Source organism: Moschus berezovskii, chromosome 9, assembly GCF_049115385.1.
Source record: "Moschus berezovskii isolate FMDL1 chromosome 9, NW_MosBer_1.0, whole genome shotgun sequence".
Lineage (NCBI taxonomy): Eukaryota > Metazoa > Chordata > Mammalia > Artiodactyla > Moschidae > Moschus > Moschus berezovskii.
This window is the reverse complement of record NC_142468.1, coordinates 10,327,061-10,354,636: the sequence shown is the minus strand read 5'-3', so window position 1 is coordinate 10,354,636 and position 27,576 is coordinate 10,327,061.

The following is a 27,576-nucleotide window of genomic DNA, read 5'->3' as shown; positions in this document are numbered from 1 at the left end:
GCCAACTCTCTCCCTTGCTGGCTTCTTTCCTTCTGTCCTTCATTGCATCTTTATCTCTAAGACTGTTAAATATGATTTTTAATGTTTATTGGCCCTTTTGATTTTATTTTAAATAGTATTTAATTTCAAATTTTAATAATATCAATGTCAATACTGGCTGCCTTTAATTTTTTTTTTTATTGAAGTATAGATGATAGACAGCGTTGTGTTAGCTTCGAGGGCACAGCACAGTGATTCACTTTCAGATTCTTTTCCCATATAGTTCATTACAAAACATGAGTATGGGTCCCTGTGCTTGTTGATTTATTTTATATATAGTAGTGTATCATCTTAATCCTAACCTCCTATTTTATCCCTTTCCCATCCCTTTCCCCTTTGGTAACCACAAATTTGTCTTCTGTATCTGTGGATCTATTTCTGTTTTGTAAATAAGTTCATTTTTAAAAATTTAGATTCCACATATAAGTGGTATCATATGGAATTTGCCTTGGGCTTTCCAGGTGGTACTAGTGGTAAAGAACCCACCTATCAATGCAGGAGATATAAGAGATGTGGGTTTGATTCCTGGGTTGGGAATATCTCCTGAAGGAGGGCACTCCAGTATTCTTGCCTGGAGAATCCCATGGACAGAGAAGCCTGGAGGTCTATTAGTCTATAGGATCACAAAGAGTCAGACATGACTGAAACGACTTAGAGACATGCACAGTTTACTTCACTTAGTTTAACCATCTCTTAGTCCATCCATGTTGCTAATAATCTCTCAGCCCACCCATTATTTCATTCCTTTTAATTATTGACTATACCAAAGCCTTTGACTGTGTGGATCACAATAAACTGTGGAAAATTCTGAAAGAGATGGGAATACCAGACCACCTGACCTGCCTCTTGAGAAACCTGTATGCAGGTCAGGAAGCAACAGTTAGAACTGGACATGAACAACAGACTGGTTCCAAATAGAAAAAGGAGTACGTCAAGGTTGTATATTGTCACCCTGCTTATTTAACTTATATGCAGAGTAAATCATGAGGAAAGCTGGGCTGGAAGAAGCACAAGCTGGAATCAAGATTGCCAGTGGAAATATCAATAACCTCAGATATGCAGATGACACCACCCATATGGCAGAAAGTGAAAAAGAACTAAAGAGCCTCTTGATGAAAGTGAAAGAGGAGAGTGAAAAAGTTGGCTTAAAGCTCAACATTCAGAAAACTAAGATCATGGCATCTGGTCCCATCACTTCATGGCAAATAGATGGGGAAACAGTGGAAACAGTGGCTGACTTTATTTTTCTGGGCTCTAAAATCACGGCAGATGGTGATTGCAGCCATGAAATTAAAAGACAATTACTCCTTGGAAGGAAAGTTATGACCAACCTAGATAGCATATTAAAAAGCAGAGACATTACTTTGCCAACAAAGGTCCGTCTAGTCAAGGCTATCTATGGTTTTTCCCGTGGTCATGTATGGCTGTTGAGAGTCAGACTATAAAGAAAAGTGAGGGCTGAAGAATTGATGCTTTTGAACTGTGGTGTTGGAGAAGATTCTTGAGAGTCCCTTGGACTGCAAGGAGATCCAACCAGTCCATCCTAAAGAAGATCAGTCCCGGGTATTCATTGGAAGGATTGATGTTGAAGCTGAAACTCCAATACTTTGGCTACCTCATGTGAAGATCTGACTCATTTGAAAAGGCCCCGATGCTGGGAAAGATTTTGGGCAGGAGGAGAAGGGGACAACAGAGGATGAGATGGTTGGATGGTATCACTGACTCAATGGACATGGGTTTGGGTGGACTCTGGGAGTTGGTGATGGACAGGGAGGCCTGGCGTGCTGCGGTTCATGGGGTCACAAAGAGTCGTATACAACTGAGTGACTGAACTGAACTGAACTGAATGGTTGAATAATATTCCATTGTGTGTCTATGTGTGTACTGTTTATTGAGCATATCTGTAATATTTTTCTATGCATTTAATTATCATCATAAGATAATATATAACTGTGTATGTGTGTGTTCAGTCGTGTCCAGCTTTCTGTGGCCCTGTGGACTGCCAGGCTTATCTGTCTGTGGAATTTTCCAGGCATGAAACCTGGAGCAGGTTGCCATTTCCTACTCCCAGGGAATCTTCCCAACTCGGGTTCGAACCTCTGCTTCTTGTGTTTCCTGCATTGGCAGCTGGATTCTTTATTACTAGTGTCACCTCGGAATCCATAACTCTGCTTTCCTCCACTTTTGAAATGAGGAAATAGAAGTTAGAGAGGTTAAATCACTTACATAACTTCTGTCAAAGAGGCATTAATTGGAAGAGCATTAATTGGAACACATGTGTCCTTCATTTGAAAGTCTGTTTTCTAGACTTTATTATGCTACCAATATCATGTTATTATGTTATCAGCTGGCCCCCATACCATCTCCAGAATTCCTGGAACTCACGTCTCTGCCCCCTCTCTAATTTTCCCATGTAGCATCAGAGTTTTTAGCAAAGAGTCTCACTGTGGGTATGTATTTAGCTTTAATAATAGAGATGGAACTACACTCATGACCGGGTCTGTGTGTCAGGGGTTTGCTGTGCAAAGAAAGAGATGCTTTGATCGGTTGGAGTGTAGGATTCCAGGAGCTTTGTTAGAGCAAGTATGGAAGACATGAACCCATTCACTGTACTCCACAGTTATTGTGAATCTGTAGCCTTCAGAAAAGAAAAGATTCCACTTGAAAACAAAACCACCCAAACAGTCCTCCCCTTTCTTACTTCCAAGTGTTTGTTAAGTGAGTTTTACTTCAAAATACTTGTTTGTTTGTTTTTTTTTTAAATGGAGAAGATTCTCAGTGTCAAGGGGTCCTGGATCAACCCCTCTGATGGAAGCTCAGTCTTTATTCTCAGCAAGGGAGTAAAACTCTAGGCTAAAGAATTTAATTCCCACCCCATCTGCCTTCCACTCCTCTCGCCTCAGCCAGTCCCACCATCTAAATGTTTTTGCCCAGAGGGCAGGGATGAGAGAGACTTGCAGGTAACCAGGGTGAACTTTGCTATTTAGCGAAAGCTCTGCTTGGTAGGCAAAGTGGTCTTTTTTCTCTTTTGTCAGTCTCGTGAAAAGAGAAGTGTGTGAAGAGAAACACGTCTCTTCTGCTCCCCCAGTAACCTATTCCTGTACCTTGGACGGTCCTGTACCTTGCGGCTGGGGGTCTCTCCAGCATGCCGCAGTTCCTGTGTTTGATCTCCAGGTACTGGGAACCCGCACCCTCACAGCAGCAGGTGTTTATTTGGTCAGTCCTGAAATGTTTGGTTCGTTATGATGTTTGTCAGCAATTGATATACAGGAAAAATGATAGCGACAAAACTCATCAAATTTAATTTTATTCCAGTCAAGGCTATGGTTTTACCAGTGTTCATGTATGGATGTGAGAGTTGGACTGTGAAGAAAGCTGATCCCCAAAGAATTGATGCTTTTGAACTGTGGTGCTGGAGAAGACTCTTGAGAGTCCCTTGGACTGCAAGGAGATCCAACCAGTCCATTCTAAAGAAGATCAGTCCTGGGTGTTCATTGGAGGGACTGATGCTAAAGCTGAAACTCCAGTACTTTGGCCACCTCATGCGACGAGTTGACTCACTGGAAAAGACTCTGATGCTGGGAGGGATTGGGGGCGGGAGGAGAAGGGGATGACAGAGAATGAGATGGCTGGATGGCATCACTGACTCGATGGTGGTGAGTTTGAGTGAACTCTGGGAGTTGGTGATGGACAGGGAGGCCAGGCGTGCTGTGGTTCATGGGGTCGCAAAGAGTCGGACTTGATTGAGTGACTGAACTGAACTGAATTGAAGACTCTAGATGGAATTTTACTCCTGAATTCCAGGGGTTAGAAGGCCAGAGCTAGTTCCCTTGCCTGCTGGTCTTTGTAGAAAGCATAGTAGTTAAGACTGTTGTTGTTGTTTAATCACTAAGTCATGTCTGACTCTTTTGTGACCCCTTGGATTGTAGCCTGCCAGGCTTCTCTGTCTGTGAGATTTCCCAGGTAAGAACACTGGAGTGGGTCACCATTTCCTTACCAAGGGGATCTTTCCGACCCAGGGATTGAACCTGCATCTCCTGCATTGGGAGGTATGTTCTTTACCACTGAGGCACCAGGGAAGTCCATAGTAATTAAGATAGCCCTGTGAAAATGACTGCTGTGCTATTTGTCTGGCTTTATCTATAATACAGTTAAAGATCATAAACAGTATTTACTGAGTAACTACTCTGTGTTAATGGATTCCCAGGTGGCACTAGTGGAAAAGAATCTTCCTGCTAGTGCAGGAGACGCAAGAGGCACAGGTTCGATCCCTGGGTTGGAAAGATTCCCTGGAAGTAGGAAATGGCAACCTGCTCCAGTATTGCTTGGAAAATTCCATGGACAGCGAAGCCTGGCAGGCTACAGTCCATGGGGCTGCAGAAACTGGAACATGACTGAGCTACTGAGCATGCGCGCACACACACACACACATTCTGTGTTAAGTTTATTTGTATATAAACTTATTTAACACTCTGTGTTCAATAGTATTTCTCTAAATCTTCACAACAGTTCTATGAGGTTGCTAAGCTTTTACCCATTTTATGTATAAGGAAACAGGCTCAGAGAATTGGAAAATTTCCTCAAGTCGTGTTGAAAGGACTAGGACTCAAAAGCCCGTGAATGCTCTTTTAATGTAGTTCTCCAGGATTGCTGGAGAAGCAGAACATTTTTCTCTCTATTTTTTATGACAGCGTTAGTTAGTCGTGTTTGACTCTTTTGTGATCCCATGGACTGGAGCCCACCAGGCTCCTCTGTCCATAGGTTTCTCCAGGCAAGAACACTGAAGTGGGTTGTTATTTCCTTCTCCACACGATCTTCCCGACCCTGGGAATGAGCCTGCGTCTCTTATGTCTCCTTCACTGGCAGGCGGATGCTTTACCACTAGTGCCTCCTGGGAAGCCCAAGTCTGTCTGTTGGTGGTACCCACAGATAGCTGACAGGGTGTTGTTTTTCTTTAAAATATTATGAATTCTCCTCAGATATATTCCAGATCCTTTAAGTAACCCATTATGGATTTATTTACCTATTAATTTGTTCCATGTACTTAATAATAATGTTGAAAATCCTAAAGGCAATATTCATGGTACTAAAAACGTCGAAAGTGCAGATGAGTACGGATTAAAAAGTAAACATTTCTCTTTTCACCCTTTTTATTCCCCAGGGCTATCTCTTAGATGCAACCATTGTAAATAACTCTTTGCATTTATGCCAGAATTGTTTCATGTACTCTGCATATAAGTTAAATAAGCAGGGTGACAATATACAACCTTGACGTACTCCTTTTCCTATTTGGAACCAGTCTGTTGTTCCATGTCCAGTTCTAACTGTTGCTTCCTGACTGCATACAGGTTTCTCAAGAGTCAGGTCAGGTGGTCTGGTATTCAGTTCAGTTTATTGGAGACTTGGCCCAAAATAAAGCCTTTCATGGTGACTATCCTTTCCTTATGCATTTGACATGAATTTGTATTTTTCTGTTCTTGGGTTGAGTTTCTTTAAATAGCAGTTAGGTTAAGTTGTTTTACAATGTTGTTAAAATCATCTAAATACCGACTGATATTTTTTTTTTTGGCCTTATTCTTTTACAAGTTATAGAAAGAGTGTACAGTATAATTATTGATACAGTATAATTATTTGTCTGTGTCTCCTTTCAGCTCTCTAAGTTTTTTTCCATATTTTTAAACTCTTATTTGGTGAATTTAAAATGTGAGAATTTAGGATTCTTATGTTTTCTTTTCATCATTATAAAATATTCTTCTTAATCTCTGATATATTACTTATTCTGAAGTCTACTTTGTCTGATATTAATAGAGCTACTCCAACTTTTTTTGATAGAGTGATATTATGTTTATTTGAATCCAAATTCACAGTTTCCAAATTATGTACTGGTATGTCCTGGGGGTGGGGGGGTAGTGGGAACAGGGAGGGGAGTCTATCATGGGACACCATGGGATATTTCAAAATTTCATGGAAATCACAAAAATACTGAACATCTAATTGGATACTGCAAGATCAGGGTCAAGATATGTCACTGTTTCCCAACTAATTGGAGCTATGTTTCTTTTGATGGTGTCATATCTTTGCAAAGTTGGGTTTTCTTTTCTTTTTTAAACTTTTTCTTTTGTATTGGGGTGTAGCCAGTTCACAGTGTTGTTATTGTTTCAGGTGACCAGCGAAGGAACCAGCCATACAATATACATGTATTTCAGAAAAACATCTATTTCTGCTTCATTGACTATGCCAAAGCCTTTGACTGTGTGGATCACAATAAACTGTGGAACATTCTGAAAGAGATGGAAATCCCAGACCACCTGACCTGCCTCTTGAGAAACCTGTATGCAGGTCAGGAAGCAACAGTTAAACTGGACATGGAACAACAGACTGGTTCCAAATAGGAAAAGGTGTACGTCAAGGTTGTATATTGTCACCTTGCTTATTTAACTTCTATGCAGAGTACATCATGAGGAACGCTGGGCTGGAAGAAGCACAAGCTGGAATCAAGATTGCTGGGAGAAATATCAATAACCTCAGATATGCAGATGACACCACCCTTATGGCAGAAAGTGAAGAGGAACTCAAAAGCCTCCTGATGAAAGTGAAAGAGGAGAGTGAAAAGGTTGGCTTGAAGCTCAACATTCAGAAAACGAAGATCATGGCATCTGGTCCCATCACTTCATGGGAAATAGATGGAAAAACAGTGGAAACAGTGTCAGACTTTATTTTTTTGGGCTCCAAATTCACTACAGATGCTGATTGCAGCCATGAAATTAAAAGACGCTTACTCCTTGGAAGGAAAGTTATGACCAACCTTGATAGTATATTAAAAAGCAGAGACATTACTTTGCCAACAAAGGTCCGTTTAGTCAAAGCTATGGTTTTTCCCGTGGTCATGTATGGATGTGAGAGTTGGACTGTGAAGAAAGCTGAGCGCTGAAGAATTGATGCTTTTGAACTGTGGTGTTGGAGAAGACTCTTGAGCGTCCCTTGTACCGCAAGGAGATCCAACCAGTCCATTCTAAAGGAGATCAGTCCTGGGTGTTCATTGGAAGGACTGATGCTAAAGCTGAAACTGCAATACTTTGGCCACCTCATGCGACGAGTTGACTCACTGGAAAAGACTCTGATGCTGGGAAAGGTTGGGGGCGGGAGGAGAAGGGGACGACAGAGAATGAGATGGCTGGATGGCATCACTGACTCTGTGGACATGAGTTTGAGTGAACTCCGGGAGTTGGTGATGGACAGGGAGGCCTGGCGTGCTGTGATTGATGGGGTCGCGGAGAGTCGGACATGACTGAGCGACTGAACTGAACTGAAGTGATTCTCCCTCAAAACCCCCTCCCATCCAGGCTGCCACATAACATTGAGCAGAGTTTCGTATGCTATACAGTACGTTCCTGTTGGTTGTCCATTTTAAATAGAGCCCTCACACCAGCTTTTTATTACTGCTTGCATGGTATGTTTTTAGTACTTTTGCCTTTAAGCTGTCTATGTCTTTATATTTAAAGTGGGTATCTTGTATACAGCAATATAGCCAGTTCTTGATTTTCTTAGACCATTTATTGGTGTGGCTGGACGAGTTGTCAGTCACTAAGTTGTTTCTGACTCTTTGTGACCCTGTGAACTGCAGTACGCCAGGCTTCCTTGTCTTTCACCATCTCCTGGAGTTTGCTGAGATTCATGTCCATTGAGTGGGTGACTTCATCCTCTCTCATCCTCTGTTGCCCTCTTCTCCTCCCGCCTTCAATCTTTCCCAGCATCAGGGTCTTTTCCAATGAGTCAGCTCTTTGCATCAGGTGGCTAACATATTGGAGTTTCAGCTTCAACATCAATCCTTCCAGTGAACGCTCAGGACTGATCTCCTTTAGGATGTACTGGTTGGATCTCCTTGCAGTCCAAGGGACTCTCAAGAGTCTTCTCCAACACCACAGTTCAAAAGCATCAATTCTTCAGCACTCAGCTTTCTTTATAGTCTGACTCTCACATCCATACATGACTACTGGAAAAACCATAGCCTTGACTAGACGGTCTTTTGTTGGCAAAGTAATGTCTCTGCTTTTTAATATGCTGTTTATAGTTGTCATAGCTTTTCTTCCAAGGAGCAAGGATCTCTTAATTTCATGGCTGCAGTCACTTTCTGCAGTGATTTTGGAGCCCAAGAAAATAAAATCTGTCACTACCTCCACTTTTTCCCCTTCAGTTTGCCATGAAGTGATGGGACTAGATCCTATGATCTTAGTTTTTGAATACTGAGTTTTAAACCGTCTTTATCACCCTCCTCTTTCTCCTTCATCAAGAGGCTCTTCAATTCTTCTTTGCTTTCTGTCATTAGAGTGGTATCATCTGCTTATCTAGATTGTTGATATTTCTCCTGGCAACCTTCATTCCAGCTTGTGATTCATCCAGCCTGGCATTTTGCCTGATGTACTCTGCATATAAGTTAAATAGGCAGGGTGACAATATACACCCTTGACCTACTCCTTTCCCAATTTGGAAGCAGTCTGTTGTTTCCTGTCCATTTCTAATTGGTGCTTCCTGACCTGCACACAGGTTTCTCAGGAGGCAGGTACAGTGTATTTTGCTGTGCGCTTTCTATGTGTTCCACTGATTTTTGTTCCATTTTCTTGTCCTCAGTGGATTAAGTAAATATTTTCTGTCCCTCGATTTTTATCTCCACTCCTGGCTTTTTGGGTATTCCTTTTTGTTTTAGTTTTCAGTGACTGCTCTTGGATTTACAGTATACATCTTTGACTCATTACAATGTAATCTCCCTTCAAATAATATTATGTAAGTGTGTGTACAAAATCTTAAGGCAGCATACTTCTATATTTTCCTTTCTACTTTGTGCTTCTGCTGTCAAATATTTACTTCTATTTGCGTTATAGGCCCTATTTTTTTTATTATCACTGTTTTCGCTTTGAACACACAATTATATTTTAAAGAGTTTTGAAATGAGAAAAATGTCTTTTTTTTTATAACTATGGAAATTTTGGGGGGGGTTGTTTGACATTTTGGTTGTATTGTCCATTTTTTGTTTGTCTCTTTTGAAGAGATTCAGAAGTTTAGCCACATGGCCACCTTGCCTCTGTCCTCAAGTCATTTTCTAATCTGTTCACATGTGTAGCCCATGTAACTTCTCAGGGGTCACGAGTTAGTATGCTGTACTTGTTTAAAGTAATACTTCCCTTTGCTTTCCCTTAAATGCTAGTGTTTAAAAATGTGTGTGTGATTTGGGACAAAGGACTTTTCTAAACATAGTAGTAGTTTAGTCACTAAGTCATGCCCGACTCTTGTGACCCCATGTACTGTAGCCCTCCAGGTCCCAGGCCCATGGGATTCTCCAGGCAAGAACTCTGGAGTGGGTTCCCATTTCCTTTTCCAGGATTCTAAACATAGACACCAGTTTTTTAAATGGGGATTTGAAGGACAGTCTTCGTTGCAAAGCTATTGCAAAAATACCATAAACATTGCTTAAATATTCAGGCTTTATGTTATAGTCTCCTTTGGAAGTGTTGGCTAACTGCAAGGTTTTTGTTTACTATAATACACGAATTCCTCACTTATCCACTGGTCATTACTCTGGCAACCTCATCTCCATGGAACACTGGAGAAAATAATGAAGTAAAACAAGTGGTTTCTAAACAGCTCAATTTGATGGATCAAGGTCATTAAAAATAAATTTCATATATTTGACTAAAAGAAGAACTCCTGACTCAAAATATGCTTGCTTTCATTAAAAAATGTCATTCTAAACAGCTCGGCTGATTGGTTTCTTTGCCTTCAGCAAAAGGAAGAGAGAGGGAGGTAGGGTTGGTAGGGAGAGAAATGAGGAATAAGCAGATAGATTGTGTAGAGGAGGACATAACAGCCACAGTTTGTGTCTTCCTTTGGACTGCAGTCTCCCTCAGCACAGCTAATGTGGTCCATCTGTGTCCTCTGCACTGTCGCTGACACATGATGTTCCCTAAACACTATCTAAACAAACAAAGAAACAAACAAACATGTGACTCAGAGGCTGAGGGGACATAGAAGAACTGCATGATGTTGAAAGACGAATTTTAAAAAAGGTAACACTTACAGGCTACTCTGCGATTAGGCAGAGAGTTCTTTCTACTAACTATACGCTGCAGCAGGAACATTTCTATTTAGGGAGAATAGAAGTCAGCATGAAGCACAACTCCCCTTGCTATCAGCGATTGTGTGATTCAGAAAAGGTTACATTTTGGAACCTGGGTGAGTACTTATTGCCTTCAGAAATGATTTCTATAAAAACCCCACACCTTCCTTCCTCCCCCCCGCCCCAACTAAATCTCCATTTCTATCTTTGGCTCTCTACCCAATTGTTTCACCTCTTCATACTGAAGAAATCCGTTAGTGCCACAGATACCTCTTTTACCTGATCATGTTGCTAAAGTGATATGTTTTTGTACGCAGAGTAGATGCTAGAAGTAATTCTTCGTTCAAGAAATTCAAGGACCAAAAAAATGTTCATAGTGATTTGTAGATACCCATACCTTAAATTTTCACCTTAAATTCTAGTAAATGTACACACTTTGTAAAGAGGGACAGATAGTTCTGCTCTTTTAATGATGATCTATTCATTCAGTTTGCCCCCCAATATGTTATTCTCCTCAAGATTTTTAAACTGAAAATTGCTACTAATGATAATCTTCAAGGCAGATGGCACTCCCTGAGTGGTGAGTACGTGTGTGTGCGTGCATATATGTGCCCCAGGAACTCTGCAAAAAGCTTTCATGGATGATTATTTAATTCTCACTACACTCGAGAAAGCAGGATATCTAGTCTTATACGTGGGGAATTTTGAGTGTACTCTGGGAGTTGGTGATGGATAGGGAGGCCTGGCGTGCTGTGATTCATGGGGTTGCGGAGAGTCGGACACGACTGAGCGACTGAACTGAACTGAACTGAACTGAGGTGAGTTTACAAAGTCCAAGTTTACACGTCTAGTCCGTGGCAGATCTGGGACCTGAGTCTTGGTGGTCTGACTCCCGAACCTATGCTTTAACATTCATACGATGTGCTTCTTCTTTCTCCCATCATCTCCAGAAATAAAGTAGCAAACAACAGCTCAGTATCTGTTTTAATCACACTGAGTAAAATACAGCTTTCCTTTGCTGTCATTCGGTCACGACAGTGGCAGAGTGCAATTAAACTAACCCTTAGTTGGAGAAGGGGCTCCCCAGGTGGCTCAGTGGTAAAGAATCTGCCTGCAATGTGGGAGACCTGGGTTCAGTCCCTGAGTTGGGAAGATTCCCTGGAGAAGGAAATGGGTCACCACTGCAGTATTCTTGCCTGGAGAATTCCATGGACAGAGGAGCCTGGTGGGCTACAGTCCATAGTGTTGCAAAAGAGTCAGATACAACTAACAGTTTGAGAAGAGAGTAGGAAAATACATGTATCTATTCATAGGCACAGCTAATTAATCTGATAATTGTCAGTTACAGTCTCCCTCCCCTCCCCACTCCCTCTCCCTTTTCTCTTGAATTTGATGGATGTATGCAGCCAAAACAGGTAATTCAGGAAGCTTTATCTTCCATCTTGCTCCTCTCCAGTTTGCTGGCTGTTCTGAATAATTTGGATAACTTCATTATTTCCTGACTTCTGTTTCCTTTAGGAGCACTTTGGTCATAATTTTCATTTCTCTTCTCAACTAGCTAAATCTTAATTCATATCACAATGTCATTCCATCCATCTGGATAACATTCACGAAACACACTTTTGAAACTATTTTCATTCAAAGGGCCCAAAGAAGAAAACAAGCCAGGCTGATTGTATGGTTCTTGTGCAGCAACTGACAGGAAAATACTCAGTTTAATTTTCTTGGTGTCCAGACAGGGAACAAAATATGCCACCAATTTCTTTTCCTAAATAGAGCAAACCAATATGTACACATGCCTGAGGGCCCAGGGACACAGGGATGCTTTGTATATGACTTTAATAAAAAACATGTTTTTCTTTTAAAATCTTCCATGAGCGAGATGGGAATCCGGGGGTTGAGGATGAGCAAAGGATGGCTGCAGTTGGGAATAAAGAAAAATGAGGCGCGGGAGAGAGAGAGGAGCTGATAAGATAAATGCATTGAGCCTGTCGATCAGATGTCAGAAGCCAGGCCCTGCTGTTCTGAGATTGCCTTTTTGTGTTGCGTTTCTCAAAGGTGAGCTCAGAGTGCAAGCTTTAGTGTTCTTCTGGGAAACAGCGAAACAAGAATAAATACAGTAGTGACAGCATATGCTATGATTTCTTCCCATTCTCGGTTCACCAAGATTATTAACAGAGACTTTTTAGACAAGAATGAGAGTAGTGGTTTATTTTCTGGTTATATTGCTTCTCTGTGCTAGCCCGGTCTTTCTTCTCGAGGCTCCCCATTTTGAGTATCATTAAGCATGTCAATATCTGTTCTCCGATCCCTGTCTTGACCTTAATAGTCACAGCCGAGAAATTATTTTCTTGCCTTCTTTGTTTGACTGGAGTAATTCCACTCATTCTGTGAGCTTATTAATCCCCCCCCCCCGCCTCATGTTTGATAAGGACATTTTACAGGGCAATCATGACTCAGAGTGCAGAATGGAATATAAAGTTAGAACTCCATTTTTTTTTTTTTTGTAAGCAGTTAATCAGAGGGTGAGCAATCTGAAGTTGTTCCCTGACTGAAATGTTCACATCTGATTGCTTTCCTACTCAGCTCCATTGTCAACTGCCTCTGGGTGTCTCAAACAGCTCAGTAATGGCAGCACCTGGGTTGGGGTAATGGTCACAGTCCTGTTTTGATGGTTTGCTTTATAGTTTTTTGCAGACTCAAACAGCCTGAGTACAGGTGCAGTCTGAGGAAGCTAAATGCTGCACTATTAGATCTAGAAACAGTTGAAATCTAAATGCCTGTGAACTCCAGGTCTTAACCCTCTCACCTCCTTATGCTTCCCTTGTGGTCTTAACTTGACCCAAGAGGACACTTATGATCTGCTATCTTCTTTGCTTATTGATCTAAAGACAGGGTGACCTTGAATGAAAACTTCTGATCTTTTGCAAGCAGTGTAGGCACTTAGCAGGAATTGCAGGCTCTCAGCTCTACTTTTACTCTGGGATCTGGTCGGCAGGCAGATCTATTCATTCCCCTCCTTGTGACTTGACATCAAATCTTCCATGAGGAGGACCTCGACTCCCAGGGGAAAGGGGAAATGAGGGATGAATGAACCTTCTATTGGTTATAAGAATGTGACCAGTACAGAATTTCTTCTTTATTTTTCTAAAGCCCTTCTGCATTTTTCAGTCTACTTCTCTGAGCTAACCCAGGCCAAAAGGAAGATGATTAAGTCTCAGAAGAGGCGTGAATTGGCCTGAAGCTATAGAGGAAAAAGTTTTGGGGTGGACAGTTTGAAAGATGGAGAGCAAGAGTGATTAGGCAGTGGAAGAGAAGTCCCGCCACTGCAGAGAGCTGGGGAAAGATCAGCTAAGACATCAACATTAATGAGACGGAGCAAAGCCCCAGAGAATAAGCAAGGCTTGACTGACAGGGGGAGGGCAGGAGGAAATCATAATAGGCAGATGACAGGAATGCTATCCTGCTTGCTTCCCACCTTACAGTCTTCACAGGACAGTTTTTTTGAGAGACAGTAAAACATCTTGATGGCAATTCTAGGCTACGTGTTTAAACCGTGAAGATGATTCTTCATTTATTCAACACATAGCTTTTTTTTTTTAGCTCCTACTCTATGCCAGGTACTGAGTCAGCCTCTGAGAATACAACTGTATAATATAGAAATGATACAGTCTTGTAGGGAAAAAAGTTGGGGGCTAGTGGCTCCCTGTGTGGAAGAGAGATAAGGACGATGGACTAGGGACCCCCGAAGCTCAGAGTGCTGGGGAAAATGCTTCTCCCTCCCTGGTGGGAGGCTCTGTCCTCAAACACAGCTTCTTCTGGGACTGGGGTCCCAACCCTCCAGCTGCCTGCTTCTGCCATCTTGTAAGGTTGCCAGGTGCTGGCAGCTGGGACTCTGAGGATTCTTTGCAAGGTTGGTACCCTCTCCCTTCCCCGATTGCCCAGGACCTACTTCCCGTCTGAGTGTTTTCCCACTGAGCTGCTTGCTTTCCCACTTGTTCTGGAAGAAGGTAGAAAATGGGGGCTTTCCTGGCAGTCCTGTGGTTAAGACTCTGCACTTGCACTGCAAGGGCTGAGAGTTTGGTCCTTGGTCGGGGAACCAAGATCCCATATGCTAGGCAGTACGACCAAAAAAAGAAAAAATTGAAATCAATACATGACTTTAAAAAAAGAAGGTAGACTAGCAGGAGGGCAGCCTTCGGTGTCCCTCTCACAGCAGAAACCTTGTGTCCACAGGCTTCTCCCTCATCCTGCAGGCTGTGTGAGGGATGATGAGAGAATGTGGGCTGGTGGACCTGTTTTGGTTGCGCCTGTTTGCAAATTTGCTCAGTAAAGTTCGTACCTTTACTATTGCTATGGGGTTTGACATTTGTCTGTCCCATAGCTCTGCAGCCAGTTAAATTGGAATAGCAAATATGTGTTGTGGCTGGCCTTCATTTTAAACGAGAGCTGAATGTCTTTATGAGTGGCACGTGCTGCCATGGTCTCGGATCCCCACCGGCTCACTCATTTGTTAACTGCCCGGCCTCTACGTGCACTTGAAATTGCCTTCCTTGTGAGTGCAAGTGTGGTGTGTTACATACGGGGACGCACAGGGCACCATGGGAGCATATGGGGGTGGGGCGCTGATCTGTGGGACTTCAGAGGACATGGCACTGAGGCTAAGACATGAAGGCTGAGAAGGAGTTAAGTAGGTGAAGAGATGGGTGAAGATGTGGTGGGCACACACATGGAAATGTTTCAGGCAAAGGGGCCCATGGAAAAGGCCCTCAGGAAGAAAGACTTAGGTGTCTTACAGGAAAGGAAAATTCAACGTGCGTGTCGCTTAAGCCCAGAGGATCTGCAGTTTGAAGAATATTTCTCAGATTAGTGATTAAATTGCTCCAAAGTCTTTTACAGTTTCTTTCCTGCTTCCTGTGGCCAACATATAGGGGAATTTCAGACTGGAGTTAAGGGTAGAATCTGTGTATAGCCTCAGAGTAGAATGGAATTGATGGAGTCAAAAATCTTTTGTTTCTCCTCCATTTTCCCTTTTTTAAGGCCACATCTCCTCTCTACATTAGAGAACCATTTAAAAATGCTAAATAACTTGAAAGAAAATCCATGAACTGTAATTTCCTTCTAATCTTCTTTATATTTTCCCTCTTTAATCCCTCCTTACCTTTCTTGTTTCTTTTTCTTTCTGAAGAAGGACTTAGGTATAAAAATGAGCAAAATAATTCATCGCAGTTAATTTTATCTTCAGTGGTTTAGAAATCAGGTACAGCCTGGTCCCTAGAGAAACCCTAAACCCTATTATTGGAAAATAAGACCTGCAAGGACAAATATGATCGAAAAATAAGAGATTCGGTTTTCCCTGTTGAAAATAAAGAGCTTTCTCTCCTGTTGCTTCTTGTCAGAACATTTACCCTAGAAAACATGTAAGCAGGTACTTTCTCTCTGTCTTTGAAATGCATCATTTTAGAAACAGAATAAGCCTTTTTGTCAGCTTTATGACCCAGGACTGTCTTTCTGAGGACCTGGGAGACTTCTCTTTGAAACCCAAACATCAAAGGGAATGGCCCCCTGCCTCCCAGCTTCTCTGGGAGGATGGTGGACTAACTTCAGTGGGTGCCTTGTTCCACGTTGTAAAACTACCACCTGCCACATGTCCCTCTCTGCTCCCTTGTGGATTAAGTTACTGAGCTAACATAGATGGTCACCCCAGTTACTGGGTAAAGTTAGGATGAATTATGTGTGACAAATGGTGCTCTCCAGTCCTCTTACTTGAGGATTAGTTATGGTTTATCTTGAAAACACTTTCTTTCTGTCCTTGAAAACTCTTTGTGGATTGCCTGTGATGTACATCACATTCTGGTTTAATGCTTTTTCAATAATGAGTGATTTTTTTTTTGTCAGTTCTACCTTTATAGAGAGTATTTGGGGGTTGGAAAAAGAGCTCTCCCCGCCCTGTATTTCCCCAGGAGATCTTAAAGCAGGTAACTTTTCTTTTCTTTCTTTTTTTTTGGACGCTGTTCCAGAGCCATGCACTGGCCTTTCAGGAGAACCCAGTACTTTGAGAAATGGAAGCTGTCCTTCTCTAGTGCTCAGTTGCTGGGCTTGATACAAGTTTTCTTTGGCAGATGGAATGCCAGCCCTTTCAGATTTTCCCAGGTGGACCAAGCACTGTTTGCTTTCAAAAGTTCTCAGCGAGTCTTTCATTTCAAATTCATAAAAGTTATCAGCCAACTTCCAACAATTGTTTAATAAAAAGCAATCAGCCAGCCAAAAATATAATGGCTTTTATGTCAGAATATACTGGAGACAGCTGCTAAGCGGGCCACTAGCAGCCCCTGGGCCACATGCCCTCAGTCCCGGGCATATGCACAGACAGGCACAGCAGCACAGAGCATATTGGGAGTAATAAACCCCCGCTCCCCATCCTGCCCTCTCCCCCCTCAACACAGTCTCCCCACTCCAGAGAAAGCAACAGAAGGAGACTCTCTGGAGTAAATTGCCACAGTCAAGATGCACAAAACTTATTCATTAGGCAAGGATCTAATCTGGCGATAGATACAGAAAGCCCTAGTTCCCTAGCCTGGTTTGGATAAAATCCATGTGAATCTTATTGCATTGCAGAAAAACGATTAAAAAAAAAATGCCTCCACCAAACAGCTAATTCAACAGCATTCATCAAGAAAATTGAACTCAGATGAGAGAGTTTTCTTTATCTGTTTGCTTCTTCCAGTCTAATATGGATAGCAAAAAAGTTTCTGGAGTTTTCTCTTTTCTCTTCCTTGCAAAGATGGTTTTATTCCCCCCGGTGTTTTTGACACAGTCACATTCATTGCTCTGCCTTGCTCCCCGGGAGATGTTCCAATGATTGAGATATTCATGATGGCTTCTTATGTCTTTTGTTGTCATTAAAAACACACATCCAGGTAGGTGCTTGTTTTAATCATGGGGGTGGAAAAAAATGAAACTCTCCTGTAATTTTTCCCCAGCAAGTGAGGCCATTCCGTGCCTCGTCCCCCCCTGCCCCCGCCATCAAAAGCATGTTTATTTTGAGAACAGTGCATTGGCAAATCACCTTTTGTTTATAGAGTTCTTTCCCATCCCGAAGGATGCCATGGTTTGTAAACACTCTGAAGCTGTTTTTAGAGCATCCACATTGCCTGTCTCCTAAGGACAGATCCCGGAGGCTGCTCTATATCCACACTTTCTGGCCTTTTCAGAGTGCCAGCAAAACCTTATTTCATAGCTAAGAAAAATGTGCAATGTTTTGGAGGATAATGGGCATATTTCCCCTGAAACATTAAATAGCATAGTGTGGGCCATAGAGTTCCAAAATAATCCTTGGAATTATCCTGTGGATCTCCAGAGGGTCTCCAAACTTCAATTCATCCTCAGCCCTTTCTCTTCCTCCAAGAAAATTTTCAGCAGAGCTAAAGACCACCCCCCCCCCCCCATTGCGATAGTTTGCTGGGAGGACTCACAGGACTCAGCACAGAGTGAACGTGGCTAAGATTCATTACAGTGAAAAATGCAAAGTGAGTTAAGGGAAAAGGCATGTGGAGTGAAGTGGGGAGGGAACCAGGCTGAAGCCTCTCCTGGTGGAGAGGACATTCTTCACTCCCCAGTGATGAGTTGTGGCAACATATGCGAGCTGTTATCTACCCAAGAAGCTTGTAGAGATTTGGTATCCAAGTTTTTAAATTGAAGACCAAGTTTTTAAACAGAAGATCATGCAGGTACCCTCTGCCTGACATGTCCAAATTCCGGACTCCCAGAATAAAAGCAGGTGTTCAGAATAAACTATATTGTTTGTGCAAACAGTTTAGGCACAGTGAGCCATTCTTATCAGTTCTGGAAATTTTTGGGAAAACTCCCCACCTCCCAGTTTCCAGATGTCAGCCAAGGGCTAAGCTTGCAGCAGGCCTTTCCAAAGATTGCAGTCTTGTACACAGTTAACTGTGTTAATTCTTCTTTGCACGAGTAGCATTATGGACTGATCATTCCAGCCTCTCTTTCCTGCCTCATCCCCTGAGATGGGGAGTGGGGGGGTTAGGAGGCACCCACTGGGGACCTGCTGTCTAGCACATGGAACTCTGATCAATGTTTTGTGGCAGCCTGAATGGGAGGGGAGTTTAGGGGAGAATGAATACATGTGTTTATATGGCTGAGTCCCTTCTCTGTTCACCTGAAACTATCACAATGGCTGTACAGTTGTATCACAACTATTGGCTGTACCTCAATACAAAATAAATTTTTTAAAAAAGAGGCACCTTGTGGGAGTCAGCTCCTGGGAAGAGGGTAGATGAAGGGCAGAAAAGTTGGTGAGAAGTAAAAGGCAAGGCTTGGACTCTTAAGGGATGTCCAGGGTAGTGAGGATTCCAAGAGGTAGTGTGATGAAACTTAAAAAGCATACATTTTAGAACTGGGCTGAGTTAGGTTCAAATCCTGCTTGATATTTCTATAGAAAAAATTTCAGACCTTTCTTGTCTCTGCTCGTACAGATAAGCCTGTTGTTTGGTAGGAAGTGAGGTTGTGCATTTCAGGGGAAATATCAGAGAAAGGAGACCTCCAGGGCTGCTAGTTAGTAGGTGAGTCAAAAATGAAATTAGTACTTTTGAGTACAGATCCAGTGTTTTGACTTTGGGTTGGTTTTCTCATTTTTAAAAAATATGATTATATTTGAACACTTAATGTATATAAGCATTTACTGGTGAGCATGCTAAGGGTCATATGAGGATGTTAGTGATGTGGTCTCTGCTTTCAAGATGCTTACAGTCTAGCATGAACCTCATGGGGCACAAGAGAGATTTTAAATGCAACAAATGCATTCATGAAATTACATATTTTTTAATTCTGTGATGACAGAGGATAGAACAAAGTGAGCGATAGAGAGGATATTTGCCACGAACAACAATGTCTTCCCATAACTCACCATTAATGTATCACCTATGAATTTGACTCCTCTTGTCAGACTTGTCTTTCAAATCTTTGTTATCATTTCAGATTATGTCATCTCCTGAGTCAACCAATTAAAGTAGCACTTTTGGGGAAGGAACATCTTCATCTACTTGTCTGATGTGTTCATCCAAATAACAATATTGATTTTGTAGTTTGATTTTCTACTCTTATTTCTCTAGCCTGAGGGTTCTTATCTTCCTTACCTGTCTACAGATATAAAGTCACACTTTTTTTAAAAAAACTGTTTCTAGGCTTTATTCAGGGACTTCCCTGGTGGCTCAGATGTTAAAGAATCTGTCTGCAGTGTGGGAGACCTGAGTTCTATCCCTGGGTTGGGAAGATACCCCAGAGGAGGAAATGGCAACCCACTTCAGCATTCTTGCCCGGAGAATTCCACGGACAGAGGAGTCTGGTGGTCTACGGTCAGGCTCACAAAGAGTCGGATGTGACTGAGCGACTAACACTTTCACTTTCAGGCTTTATTCAAGTCCGTAATTGTCCATGAGGCATGAAAACCAGAACAGCAAACATGTTCTCAATTCAGTCTTTGTGTGGCTTTGAGAAATGTTTTGCTAATTTCATGGGAGGAGTCTCACATTTGACCTTTGTTTATAGGACCATCAGACTTATTACCCAAGCACCTAGCCAGGACTCCTGGTTTTCAGTTCTCTGCTATACTCCACGGCCTCACATTCAAATATATAGACTTATACAACTAGAGTTTTGTGTACTCATTCTATTATAGGCTTTTGATTGATCTGCTCTGTATTTTACAATCATTTTAGAATAGAGGCCAGATCACACTGTGATTGAGGATATCAATTCTGAAATCATAAGTGCTTTATTCTAGTCCCAGACCAGACACTTGGCAGCTTTGAGACACTGGGCAATTTACTTAATCTCTGTTTTCAATTTCCTCACTTATTAGATGGGGAATAAAATATTAGTACCACTCTTAGGATTAAATAAAAATATTTTTGACATGCTTCGAGCAGTGTCTGACACTTTGTTATGTTTGAAAAATACAGAAGTGAGAACAATTGTCTTATTCCATATTAAAGTGTCTCTTAGCTTCTTTTTATTACAAATAATTGCTTTGAGTTGTGTCTTCCTTGATAAACCTTTTACTAGTTGAAAGAGATTGTTACAGAGATCCAGTCTTCTTACAAATTCAGTTTTGTTTAGTCTATAACATAGTTCCCCCATGTCAGAAATCTGATTTACACCAAATCAGAACCAGAACTGAGAAATTCTGTTGAAAGAAGACTGTACTTATGATAAACAGGAAAGAGAACACCAAGAGTTCCCTTTTTTTTTTTCCAGAAAAAAAAGAGCTTACAAAGCTCTTATCCTGACAGATTCTACAATGTCTCTCCCTTTTTTAAAAAAAATTTACATTAACATTTTGAATTCATTCTTCCTAGCAAACAAGGCAGTTGAGGCAGAGGCATTAGTTTGAGTGGGTGCATAGATCAGTGTTGCTCTAAGGAAAAAATGTATTGATGTGTGATCAGGAGCAACTGTAACACACACAAAAAAATTTAGGGAGAGAGACAGAGAAATTCTCTTGAAATGAGAAAACAGAAACAGAGTGCCCAGCACACAGTAGGTATTAAGCAAATGCTCACTCCTGTCTGTCTCTTTGCTTGGCTGCCAGGAGCAATTTCTTTCCTCTAAGTATTTGTATTGACCTTTCTTTCCCTTTAGTTAAGAAAACACAAGGTTTTTTGTTCTTTCTTTTTTTCTGAAGGCCAGTACTATAAACTGTGATGTTTGGCTTCTGCAGAGGTGTGAAGAAGTCCTGCTGTTAAAAGGGGAGTAAGGAGTTTTTTTTTTAAATTGGGTGGAAGCCCAGAAAATGTTAGACAAGCCAAGGTGAAAACTCATCCTGCCTCATGACAACGTGCACACGTGTGTATGTTTAGGGGTGTGAATGTGTGTGCCAAGAAGAAGAAAGGAATTAATCCAAAGTGTAAGATGGCAAAATGGTTTGACCCACCACTCACCACCCAATGTGTTAGAGGCTAGAGTTAGCCAGCTTTAAATTTCCGATCTTAGAAATACACAGTCCAATTAAAGTAGTGTTTTGTGAGCTGAGCAGACAGATTGTGACCATTTATTTGGTTAAACCAGAGACCAAGACTTAATTATTTGAACCTCACAGACTTTTCAGATCTTAGGATTAGAGTAGCGAGTCCTATCCATTGAAGTTTAGTATAGTAGGGGATCCCCTTAAGGGAAAAGGTTTGTGGTTGGACAGTTCAGTTCAGTTCAGTCGCTCAGTCGTGTCAGACTCTTTGCGACCCCATGAATCACAGCACGCCAGGCCTCCCTGTCCATCACTAACTCCCGGAGTTCACTCGAACTCATGTCCATCGAGTTGGTGATGCCATCCAGCCATCTCATTCTCTGTCATCCCCTTCTCCTCCCGCCGCCAACCCTTCCCAGCATCAGAGTCTTTTCCAGTGAGTCAACTCATCGCATGAGGTGACCAAAGTATTGGAGTTTCAGCTTTAGCATCAGTCCTTCCAATGAACATCCAGGATTGATCTCCTTTAGAATGGACAGGTTGGATCTCCTTGCAGTCCAAGGGACTCTCAAGAGTCTTCTCCAGCACCGCAGTTCAAAAGCGTCAATTCTTTGGCGATCAGCCTTCTTCACAGTCCAACTCTCACATCCATACATGACTTCTTGTTTAAAAATGTTCCTCCTGAGTCTAGTTCCCTGGGCTATCGTGCAGGTTCTCATTAGTTATCTATTTAATACATAATATCAATAGTGTATGTATGTCAATCCCTACCCAGTGCTCTGTGGTGACCTAAATGGGAAGGAAATCCAAAAAAGAGAGGATATATGTGTATGTACAGCTGATTCACTTTGCTGTACAGTGGAAAGTAACACAACACTGTAAAGCAATTAGAGGCCAATCAAAATTAATTAAAAAATAAAAGTGCTCCTCATATTTCCTTCAGCTACAGACACAGCTTTAAACAGGAACATGCTTACAAAAGCTTCAACAGCAGATGTTCAGAATATAAACCCCTCGTTCATAGTAGATTGTTGAAGGGAGTGAGATATGAAAACTTCGAGCCCTGAAGATAACTGTACATCAAAGGTAAAAAATTCTGTTTCCTTTTCAACTCCTTCTAGAAAAGCATATTTCAAACCCAAATGCTGCAAACTTGACTCTCCTGGTAGAGGCACAAATTTGTATCCTCAGCCAGTCCATCCAAAGGAAATCAGTCATGAATATTCATTGGAAGGACTCATGCTGGAGCTGAAACTCCAATACTTTGGCCACCTAATGCGAAGACCTGACTCATTGTAAAGGACTCTGATGATGGGAAAGATTGAAGGCGTGAGGAGAAGGGGACGACAGAGGATAGATGGTTGGATGGCCTCACTGACTCAATGGACGTGAATTTGAGCAAACTCCAGGAGGTGGTGATGGTCAGGGAGGCCTGGTGTGTTGCAGTCCATGGGGTCGCAAAGAGTCCGACACGACTGAACAACTGAACTGAACTGAACTGAGGGACTCAAATGTGGGGGCTTCTTCTTCCTAATGAGGAAAAGTGGAGGCTTTTGAAAAGTCAGTGTCAGCCCTGCCCCAAGCCCAAGTGTTTTGCAGGAAGGACCCTGGTTAGGGAGGGTGGCAAAGACTGCAGCCACCTCGAGGCCTGTTATCCGATCCTCACCTGCTTCCCTGGGAAGAGGAAAAACAAATTTTTCTCTAATGGCCCAGATCGTCTTCGATACTTACCAGCAGGAGTCTCTGACAACTTTGTTCTCTCAGGTTTTAGAGATTTAAAGAGAAACAAAATATTACACTTCCAACTGGTGCAGGAAGAAGCCAAAATCTACCTCATTAGTGAATGGAAAACATGGGCCCCTTTGGGCCAGATCAGGAGGTCAGTGTGTGTCTGGCTGAAAGGCCCTATTTATTAACCAAATACCCATTACATGGGTCACGTCCAAGGCCAGCCTGATGAGTAGGCAACTCCCCATATGGTTTCATTTCAGAGGCTGAAATACCACTCCCTTGATCCTCCAAGTGGAAAATATGGCTCCTGTGTGCCCACTGATGCCTGAAATGTCTTTGATAGGAAAAAATGCCTTCCATTTAGAAGTCAATAATGAGGTTCATAATGAACACACCTTAGGTGTGACCTAAGAACACACAGAGGTGTGAATGACTGAGTCTGGGATCTCTTGAGGGTGAGTTTAATGGCTCAGGGAAGAAAGAGCCTCTGCCTTGAATGGGAAGAAAGATATAAACAGGCAGCATGTGTGTGTTCTCCGGTGTGTCCGACTCTTTGCGACCCCATGGACAGTAGCCCGCCAGGCTCCTCTTCCACGGGACTCTCCAGGCAAGAATACTGAAGTGGGTCCCCATTTCCTCCTCCAGGGGATCTTCTGACCCTAGGATCTAATCCACGTGTCCCACATCTCTTGCATTGCAGGTGGATTCTTTACCACTGAACCACCTGGGAAGCCCGTACACCGGGAGAAGGGAGCAGAAAGGGAAGACCAGAGAGTGGCCAGCCAACTCGCTTCATTTTGTGTTGGTCACTTTCAAAGTGAGATGGAAAGCACTCAGTGTCTGGCACACAGCAAGCTTTTAATGTTAATTATTCTTATTTACAGTTATGGTAGGTTCAGGACGGGTCATGTCATTTTGGAGGTGAACCTACAGGCTCCCTATTCTGAAGCTATACAGTGCCTTGCACATAAAATCAGTTGAAAATTATTCCCGTTCCATTTTCTCTAACCCCTCCCCATCCCAGCATTTTCTCTTTGCTAATCTTTTGCTTAAGGGAATCTAAAAGAGTCTTACAGGCTTTATCTTAAGGACGGGGGTACAGTTAGAAGCATATCTAAGCTAACTGCTGGCATTCAGCCGCACGCCACACGTCTCCGTCACATTTGTGTATCTTGCCTTTCCTAATGTCATGAAAGAATTCTTGATTAATATCTGTGTAATCCCGGAACCCTGTGACTGTAATCATCTATTCAAATGGCTCACATCCAGGCACATCACCTGCACGCAGCCTTCTCTGATTATTCCAGTTCACAGTGGGTTCTTTATCTGAATTCCTTGAATGGCACCAATTACTCTTAGCTCTCATTTGGTGTTCATATATACAGTAAGTTGCCTACATATGAACCTGCAAGTTGCATACTTTCAAAGATGTGAATGTGCTACTACTCAGACATCACTGGTAGATAGAATTGAATCCAGCAAGGAACCAGAACCAGTACCGTCAACATCAAGTATGATTGACATTGCAGCTTGCCCTCCGTCTCCTGTTGCCTACGCTCTTTCAGCTCTACCATCTCCCTCCACCCCCGCTCCTCCAATCAGCAACTCTTCTTGTCTGTTCACTCAAGGCCAGACCCCGTATGCCAGCTGTTGTACCATACCATGGTACCTTTCAAGGTATACTGTAAAATTGAGAATGTTTTCTTTATTTTTTGTATGTGTTTGTGAAAAACATTATAAACCTACTGCTGTATAGTACTGTATAGCCAATTGTGATAGTTCGTACCTTGGCTAACTTTGTTGGACTTAATGAACAATTTGGACGTAGGAATGCTTTCTTAGACTGGAACTCGTTCGTATGTAGAGGACTTCATCTATTTGCCTCCTTAGTAAAAAGCTTATAGTTTTGTCTAGTTTTGTTATTAACGTATACATGGTTATTTAGCATTTAATATGTGTGTGTGTTTATCTTTCCAATTGGTCTATAAACTATTTGTTAAGGTCCAGGTGGTTGGTGGCCTCTGAGATAATCTGCAATGATCCTCCTGTCCAGGTATTCATGCCCTTGTGTAATCCCTTCCCCTCCCAGCTGTCCAATGAAATTGCTCATTTGATTGCGATGAATAGAATAAGGCAGACGTGTTAGGATGTCACTCCAAAGGTTAGGCTACAACAAGTCCATGACTCCTGTCCCTTTAACACTATCCCTCTTGCCTGCTTGATGTGGTAGAAGCCAGTTGCCATGTTGTGATCTACCCTGTGGAAGGAGCTGAGGAAAGCCTCTGACTAAGAGTTGGAAAGAAATTGAGAGCCTCTGTCTCCCAGTATATAGGGAATCAAATCTTGAGAACAACCACATGAGTGAGCTTATAAACAGCTTCTCCATCAGCTGAGCCTTTGTATGAGAATATAGCCCTGCTTGATACCTTGACTGCTATCTTATGAGTGTCCTGGAGGCAAAAGCACCCAGGGAAGTCATGCTTGGATTCCTGATTAACAGAAACTGTGAGATAATAAATGTTTGCTGTTTTATGCTGTTGATTCTTGGATTAACTGGTTATCCAGCAGTAGATAATTAATGCAGTCCATGCCCTGCGGTCCACTGATGGGCTAATACTGTAAGCCTGGAGCAAACATGGAGAAATCTGCTTTTGGTTATCTAGAAGATATCTCCGCCCCCCCCCGCCCCCCCGCCTTATCTGGTAGACAAGGTGAGAGACAGAACCTTGGATTTGGTCCCACAAGGCCTGGATCCCTTAACTGCCCTCTTGGTGTATGAGGCCAGGTCAATGAACAAGAGAAGCTCAGCAATAGTGGCCAAATCAAGAGGACCCTTCAAGGGCTCAATGACACTGTGCCTCGATGTCGAACACGCCTGAAGGTCCATCTCTGCTCCAGAGCCCCTCACGGGATTGCCTAAGACCTCAAAGACCCCAGGGCATTACAGGCTGGCTTCTCCCCCTGCCAGATTCTACTGTCTTCACCTTCTCAAGAGCACCTCCAATAAGCCCTTTGTACCCAGCTCCTCATCTCATTCCAAGACAGTCAAGACCAAGGGGAAGCAACCAGTGAGCTCTACCACTCACTGCCATGTGCAGGAATGTGGACCAGTCATCAGATCTTGTTGCTCAAGAGAAGATGGATATGCAAGTGTGTAGGTGAATTATTCCAGTCTTTCCATATTGGCAGATAATTCAGATTCAAGGGAAAAAACATCTCTGAAGTGAACAAAACACATCTGTGGGCCGGATTCAGTTAATGGACCATGGGTTTGAGTCCTGTAATCCCCGTATCTGCAGATGGCTTTGATATCTCTGTTTATATTGGCCCACCATGTGATTTCCCTGGAGGTCCAGTGGTTTAAGACTTTGCATTCCCAATGCAAGGCACATGGGTTCTATCCCTGGTTGGGAAACCAAGATTCTGCATGCTTCAAAGTGGAGTTAAATACATAAATAAATAAAAAACCACAAAAACCATACCGGTGCATCATTTGCTTAAGAGAAGAACTGGACATTTTGTGCATGAGTGGGAGTGGGGAAAGTGGGTGAAGCTGTTTTCTTTGACCTCGGTGCCACGTAACTGAGTCCTTCAATAACATGATTCTCCATTTCCCTTTCCTTCTTTCCCTTCAAAATGTGCTGAATAAGTAGGTTTCTAGCTTTTCTTGAATATGAAAAGTAGAGATTCCCTTCTTCCATCATGTTTTTGATCTTCTTCCTAAAGGTGTCAGATACTTAGGGTGAGCAAACACCCTGTTTTACGTGTGTCTTCCTGGTGTAATTCTTAATACATCGATGTAATTCCCTCCTTTCCTCTCCCTGACATGTTCCCGTGTGGATAATGAATTTTGCCTCTGATGGGGGAAGGATGTACTGTTACCTCTCTGGATATCGTTTTTTCTTTCTCTGTGAATAAAACCTTTGGACTTTCAGGATAATTAAGATATGCTGCCTTCTAAGAATAAAATTCAGTAAAAGTAACATTTTTCTCTTGTAGGCTGACATCATACCTGATGTCCCAGTGCAGCAATTTGACCTAGTACTGCTTTCCGGGGGAATAGTTTTCACACTCACTTCACAGTTTAAACCAATTTGATTTCACTACTAATTTGCCTTATTTTAACTTGGATATGCTGAAGTAGTCCAGGCCGCTTCCAAACACTTACTGCCTCATTAGCCGATGGCTGTAGTCTAATGACTTTCAGAGCAAATGAGCGCTTCCAGGGTGGTGGACGCCAGTGGAAATAGTTCTTTGCAAACTAAAGGAGAGGACGTCAGAATTGGATTTAATTCCACCCTTTGTTAGCTTTGGGTTAGTTAGCATTTATTTAAATGAACTTGAAATTATTTTCAGATCGATAGGAGATTCCTGGGTAAACAGACTGAAACCCCCACTTGGCCTTTTGTTTAAGACAGGTAGTGTCGTCTAATTCCCTTTGCCAGTGCTTACTTTAACGGCAAGTATGAGAACAGCTTCTAAGCCATGACGCATAGAAGAAAATCGGTGGTGGTAATGTGAGAAAGATTTTGCTATCTGGAAAGACAAGAGATGGTGATGAGGCTGGTTCTGTTTTTCTGCCACGAACTGGTGTGCCAAGACTTTGTGACTGGTGCTAAGGCAGCTGTCTTGAAAGCATGAGGTTAAAAGCTTAGAGACAAAGAACCAATATGCTGAGGAGAATCTTGCAGCAGGATAGAAAAGAATTTAGGTG